The sequence below is a fragment of the Myotis brandtii genome, unplaced genomic scaffold, assembly GCF_000412655.1.
Source record: "Myotis brandtii unplaced genomic scaffold, ASM41265v1 scaffold125, whole genome shotgun sequence".
Classification (NCBI taxonomy): domain Eukaryota; kingdom Metazoa; phylum Chordata; class Mammalia; order Chiroptera; family Vespertilionidae; genus Myotis; species Myotis brandtii.
Window position 1 is genome coordinate 697,658 of NW_005354385.1, and position 6,632 is coordinate 704,289.

Here is a 6,632-nt window from a genome sequence, read left to right on the forward strand (position 1 = left end):
GGTCTAAGGTAGCGGTTCTCAACCTGTGGGTCACGACCCCTTGGGGGTCAAACGACCCTTTCACAGGGGTTGCCTAAGACCATCAGAAAACACATATATAATTACATACTGTTTTTGTGATTAATCACTATGCTTTAATTACGTTCAATTTGTAACAATGAAAGTGGTTGTCACCATAACATGAGGAACTATATTAAAGAGTCGCAGCATTAGGAAAGTTGAGAACCACTGCTCTATGCTGTTTCAAAGGATAAGAAATCCTTCTTTTTTATAGCTTCATAGTATTCCATTGTGTAAATGTATCACAGCTTTTTTATCTATTCATCTACTAATAGGCATTTGGGCTGTTTCCAGATCTTAGCTATTGTAAATAGTGCCTCTAAGAACATAGGGGCGCATATATTGTTTCTGATTGGTGTTTCAGGCTTAGGATATATTCCTAGAAGTGAGATCACTGGGTCAAGTGGCAGTTCTATTTTTAATTTTTTGAGGAAACGCCATACTGTTTTCCATAGTTGCTACACCAGCGCCCTTTATTTTTTAATAGGACTATAAATATTTAGGACTGGTTGACATCTAGCCTCTTTCCTAGAATGCTGTTATACTTTTTAGAGCTCCTTTAGTTGAAGTTAATTAACAATTGGTATTCCATTGAAAGTTAGATTTCTTATAGATAGGAAATACCTTCGTTTTCTTCGACTCTGTAACCCTTCAAATTTCCCAAATGTGACTACTGACTTAAGATCTAACAAGGGAACAGTGCTCCTGTTTTATACAGTCAGTGTCTTGCCCTGGAAAAGTCATTCTCTCTACCAACAGGTTGTCTTTGGGTAGTTAACCTCACTAAGAAGGCTTGTATACATTTGACATTTAAAAAGATGGTGTTGGAGTAAATGAATAAGGAATTTTATTTTTATTTTTTTAATTTATCTCTATTGTTACAAGTTACACAGATGTACCCTTTTTCCCACCCCCATTGATCTCTTCAAACTCCCCCTTCTCCTGCCCAGGCCTTCACCACAGGATTGTTTGTGTCCAGAGTTATGCATATATGCATATAAGTTCTTTGGTTAAATTCTTGCTTTGAGATTGGGTAGATTCGTATATATATATATTAAACTCCCATCCCCAGAAAAGACATCTGGACACAAAAACACATGCTTGCAAAGAGGTAGTAAAGAGACTCCTATATTCCAAAGGAATTTTGTAGTAGTTTATCTCAATTCCATTTTAACAGAAAACTCTCTGGAGAAATGATTTATGGTAAGTTTAAGGATAGAAAGGGGCTACCTTGTCTCAGAGGGTGTGGAATAAGAACAGCATAGGGACATACTTAAATTCAAAATGGAGAGAACTGAGCACTATAGAAAAGAGAGAATTATTTTGAGCCAAATAAATCAGAAGAAAATGGAGAAAGAGAGAAGAAAGAAAAATCGTGAGAATGAACTGTTGGTTGTTTTCCAAATTTATGTAACACAAAGAAGGAGGAATTCTGGTGAGAGTGCAGCTCACATGTGTACACTTCAGTCCTTTTTTGTTGTTCAGTTTGCTTTCTTTCTGCTAAATAAGATTAATTCTCTAAATCTATAAAGTACTTTCTTGTGCCTTTGGCTATTTTCCTAATTCAGAGTTATTTTAAGTAAGAGTACTAAGTTTTGAGAACAGTTATTTAAGGTAAAAGTTCAACTCAACCATCTCTAGGGAAAATTTTTAGATAGATCACTTGGTAATTTGGAGAAAAAGAGCTCTTTCTTTGCTATTTTTTAAATTTTAATCCTTCTTCAGGTTTAACAATTTATTAGGACTAACAAATGCAATTCAACATTTCTCTCAAAACAACAACAATAATAACAACAAACAACTGTTAACATGCCAAAGAATCAAGATAATAAAATATAAAAAAGGCTTTTCAAGTGGTAAAAGAGTTCATAAAAAAATATATTTTTCTATAAACTTTTAAAAATACTGTATTGTTTCTGATTTGTGTACTTTTTTAAAAGTAGAAGGAAAATGAGTCAAATTCTATTTTTTTCTTCAAAATAGAAAATGAATGTATCACCTACTTGGATGCCCAGTGTATGGCTGGGAATCAAATTAATCATTTTCATGAGGATTAAATAATAACCTCTCTGCCATGCATTTAATTTCTAAATCTTCAATTTAGGACACTGACTTGTGTTTTTCAATGCCCTTCATGACACATCATTTAACTTTTTAGAAGTAGATTAATCTATTTGTAAAGATGAAAATAACAAAGATCTAAGAAAGTTATCAGTGTTCAAATTCAAGAATGTAGTGTGTCTGTCCCAAAGTATGATTATTTCACCAGGGGATTTAAGCTAGCAATCAAGGTTGTATTGTATGTAGAGAAAAAATAGCAATGTAACTATTGGGGGAAAAGCAGAAGTTGAGAAATTGCCTTCTGGGTAAAATGTAAGTGGGGAAACAGCATGATTTATTGCCATGTATGTGGTATTAGCATGCATGTCGGTAAAACAAATTAAACTTATGTTTCTGCTAATAAGTAAGCCAGCAAATGACAGTATCCAGAGAACAAATCTCTAAGAAAATCTACCTGATAGTTTTGTGGTTTCTAAATTAGCCTTTTAAATTTTAATGACGGTGTCATAGAAGGAACATCATATTTCATAGCTTTGGAAATACAAGGCAACTTTAGAAATACCACAGGCTTTCTAAGAAATCCTTTGCTTTCTGTAAATAAGTATTTCAAAAGTTCTATTAGGAAAGCATTTTTGAGATTTCTACTTGTTGGCAGAGTATATATTGTCCTTTTTCCCCAAAGGACAATCAATTTCAAAAGACACTTAATAAAAATTATTGGATTCAAATTAAAATTTGTTTCATGTTTTTGTTCTTAAATATTCCCAACCTACTTTAAATTTAATTGTCTTTTCAGTTTAACATGCCACATCTTTGGGAAAAAAATGTTTTCTACCTTTTAAATCAAAACCTTGGATTACATTACAGAAAAAACAATTCTTGTAACAGAGGAAAAGTAAGGTTGAATAGCAAATAAATTAGATTCAGGCTTGAGATAACAGAAATAGCTGTAATCAGAAGATATGTTTTATTATTACAGATGGAGATAATGGTGAGAAAAGTGTGGGAGAATGCCTAAGGCTTATTTTAAGACAAATGTAACAATATATTACCTTTGTGGCTTATTTTCACATATGTATTTTTTATAAATGCCTTTTTCTGGAATTTATTTTTTAATAATGAAAAACAAATCCCATCACACAGAAGGAAGTTTAAAACTACAGCCATCGCTGCATATCCTAGATATACAATATCTATAAGGCCATCTTCTACATACTGAAGGTTAGCCAAACCAAATAGTTTCATTCCTGTCTTCAAGGAGTTTATCATCTCTTGAAAATATTATGCACTCCAGAAAAAAGTTGAGATATATTTAGTATCAAATGATTCAGTAAAATGTATTTATTTTTAATTTTATCTATTTATTTATTTGCTCCACAGAATGGCAGTTTCATACCTTATTTTATACATTAGAATCAAGGGAGGAGGTTTAAAGGGGTTACTTGAAATCCATCAGTAATATATTAAGGAGCCAAAGTGAAGGCTAGGGAAGGGGGGATCTCTGGGATTGGGTAAAAAGTAAAAGGATTAGACACAGACTTCTTTTACATAGGTGGGTATAGGATAGTTAACAGTTAATAATTAACAAGATAACAATAACAATGAGGGATTTTGTCGTTTCTGGTCTGGTGAGAGATTGTGCCCTGAGGTGGTTTGGAAAAAGGAAATTACCCAGAAATTCCAAAGGTATGTTATCATAGATGCAATAGATTTTTAAATTCAAGAAAGACAAATATCAAACAAATAATAAACATATGTGCTCATTGGACTCTGAGGAGTCAGGTATGTGAAATATTTCAGAAAGAAAGAATACTGATTTTTAGTAGAAAAAAGCTTGGGATAAGTTATAGAATAGAGGAAAGGAGGGAAAAGAGGCCACATGAAATTTTTTGGTTCTGGGTCAGGGTATTCAAATTTGAAAAAAAAAAATCTGAATTAATGACCTAATTTGGAAAAAAAAAAATTTACACCCTCTTTTCCTCATATTTTCAATTATTATTGAAAAACTAGAGGCCCGGTGCACGGATATGTGCACTGGTGGGGTCCCTCAGCCTGGCCTGCAGGGATCAGGCCGAAACCGGCTCTCTGACTTCCCGGAGGGGTGCCAGATTGCGAGAGGGTGGTTCTTGGGTGACTCACACCGGAATAGGGCTCCCTCCTCTCTGGTTCCGTGTGTGTCACCCGAGAACCACAGCTGCCAAGTCACCGCAGCTCCCCACAGCTCCTGCGTTGAGCATCTTCCCCCTGGTGGTCATTGTATGTCATAGCTACCGGTCAGATGGTTGAACAGTCAGACAGTTGCTTAGGCTTTTATATATAGACTAGAGGCCCGGTGCATAAAAATTTGTGCACTAGGGGGGGGTCCTTCAGCCAGGCCTATGCCCTCTTGCAGTCTGGGACCCCTCGGAGGATGTCCACCTGCTGGCTTAAGCCCATTCCCTGGGGGATCGGGCCCAAGCTGGCAGTCAGACATCCCTCTGGCAGCCTGGGAGCCCTCGGGGGATGTACACTTGCCAGTGGGAGCAGGCATAAGCTGCAGTCGGACATCTTTAGCGCTGCTGAGAAGGTGGGAGAGGCTCCCACCACCACCGCTGTACTGGCAGCCATCAGCCTGGCTTGTGGCTGAGCAGAGCTCCCCCTGTGGGAGTGCACTGACCACCAGAAGGCAGCTCCTGCATTAAGCGTCTGCCCCCTGGTGGTCAGGTGTGTGTCATAGTGACCAGTCATTCCCAGTCTTTCTGCTGTTAGGGTCAGTTTGCATATTACCCTTCTATTATATAGGATAGAGGCCTGGTGCATGGGTGGGGGCCAGCTGGTTTGCCCTGAAGGGTGTCCCAAATCAGGGTGGGGGTCCCGCTGGGGTGCCTGGCCAGCCTGGGTGAGGGGCTGATGGGTGTTTGCAGGCTAGTCACACCCCCTTCAGGGAGGGAGTACCCACTGGGGTGCCTGGCCAGGCTGGGTGAGGGGATGATGGCTGTTTGCAGGCTGATCAAGCCCCCCCCCCCCCAGTGGGGACCCTCACCCCTTGGAGGTTTGGCCAGCCTAGATGAGGGGCTGATGGCTATTTTCAGGCTGGCCACACACCCTTTAGTGTGGGGGTCCCCACTGGGGTGCCTGGCCAGTCTGGGTGAGGGGCTGAGGGCCGATTTCAGGCTGGCCAAGCCCCCTGGCAATGGAAGCTCCCAGGCTCTCCTTTATTTATTTATTTATTTTTTTTATTCTGAGATTTATTTACCTTCTATAATTGAAACTTTGTAGCCTTGAGAGGAGCTCAGAGCGGGCCAGCGCGGGTGGGTGGAAAGCCTCCTGCTCGCTCCAGCTCCATGGCCACAGCTGGCTGAAAGCAGGTATCTGGGGTTTATTTACCTTCTATAATTGAAACTTTGTTGCTTTGAGTGGAGCTCAGAGCCGCCGCAGCAGCTAGGAAGCTTGGCTTCCTCCATCATTGGGGCAACCAAGCCTCTTGCTTGCTCCAGCTCTGTGGCTGCTGGCCGCCATCTTGGTTGGGTTAATTTGCATATAGTCGCTCTGATTAGCTGGTGGGCGTGGCTTAAGGTGTAGCAAGGGTAAGGTCAATTTGCATGTTTTCTTTTATTAGTGTAGATAATTGACATATCACTGTATAATTTTAATGTGCAGTGGTTTGATTTACATGTATTGTGAAATGATTACCCAGCAGATTCAGCTAACTTCTGTCTTCTCATATAGGTACAACAAAAAGAAATGAAAGAAGAAAAAAAGAGGAAAAATGTTTTTGTAATGAGATCTCTTACGATTTGCTCTCTTAACAACTTCCCTATATATCAGACAGCAGTTTTAGCTGTAGTCATCATGCTGTACATTACATCCCTAGTAATTCTTTATGTTATAACTAGAAGATTGTACTTTTTGACCACATTCCTCCAATTCTACTTCCTCACACCACCCACCTCTGGTGTGATCACAAGTCTGATCTCTTTTTATATTTTATTTTGTTTGTGTGTTTCTTGTTTGTTTTATATTCTATGTATATGTGAGATCATGCATCATTTATCTTTCTCTGATTTATTTCATTAGCATTTGTCTACCAATGAACACTTAGGTCAGTCCCATGTCTTGGCTATGAACATGAGTTGCAGATATCTTTCTGAGTTAGTGTTTGATATATTCCCAAAAATGGAATTGCTGAATCACATGGTAGTTCTATTTTTAATGTTTTGAAAATCCTCCATACTGTTTTTTTTTTTTTTAATAATGGCTATACCAAGTCTCCTCATATATTAAATTAAACAGTTGGATTAGACAATTTTAATATATTCTTCAGTATTGGAATTTTAATAGCTCAAAGCGACAAAGATTAACTGTTGTATGTAATTAAATAAATGCTAGTATAGGAATTTATATTATTGATAACCAAATGTAATTGTTATATTCCTTAGGTGTAGAACATTTTAAAGAAGCTTATAGAAAATTAATTAATTTGTCAAAAATTATATTATATGTAATTACAAGATTTATATTGAAATAAAGGT